Raw genomic sequence first — 399 nt, forward strand, 5'->3', positions numbered from 1 at the left:
AATCACAATTCGTTTTACTTTTTTACTTATCTTCCTTATATTATCTTATTATCTTATCTTATTATCATTTTCCTTGTTTTGATTTTTTTTTTTTGGTGGGGGATGGATTTAAAATTATATATCATTTCTCCTCACTTATATGTTTCTCTTTAGTTACCTTTTTGATATTTTTTTTTTTCTTTTGTCATATTACGTTCATCACAATAATGTAATCGTTGCTACCTATTGTGCGTCTTGGTCCCTACGTCCGTAAGGTTGAATATTGCATGCAAGATACACTGGGTCTTGACCTATTCATGCCTAGCGAGCTTCTAGAACATTCTCGCACGGGTTGATGGTGTAAGTGAAGACACGTGTAATCGCTACAAAAGAAAGCTTTATTTTTGTCTACCTACTACC

This window comes from Penaeus monodon, chromosome 30 (assembly GCF_015228065.2).
Source record: "Penaeus monodon isolate SGIC_2016 chromosome 30, NSTDA_Pmon_1, whole genome shotgun sequence".
NCBI classification, from domain to species: Eukaryota; Metazoa; Arthropoda; class Malacostraca; order Decapoda; family Penaeidae; genus Penaeus; species Penaeus monodon.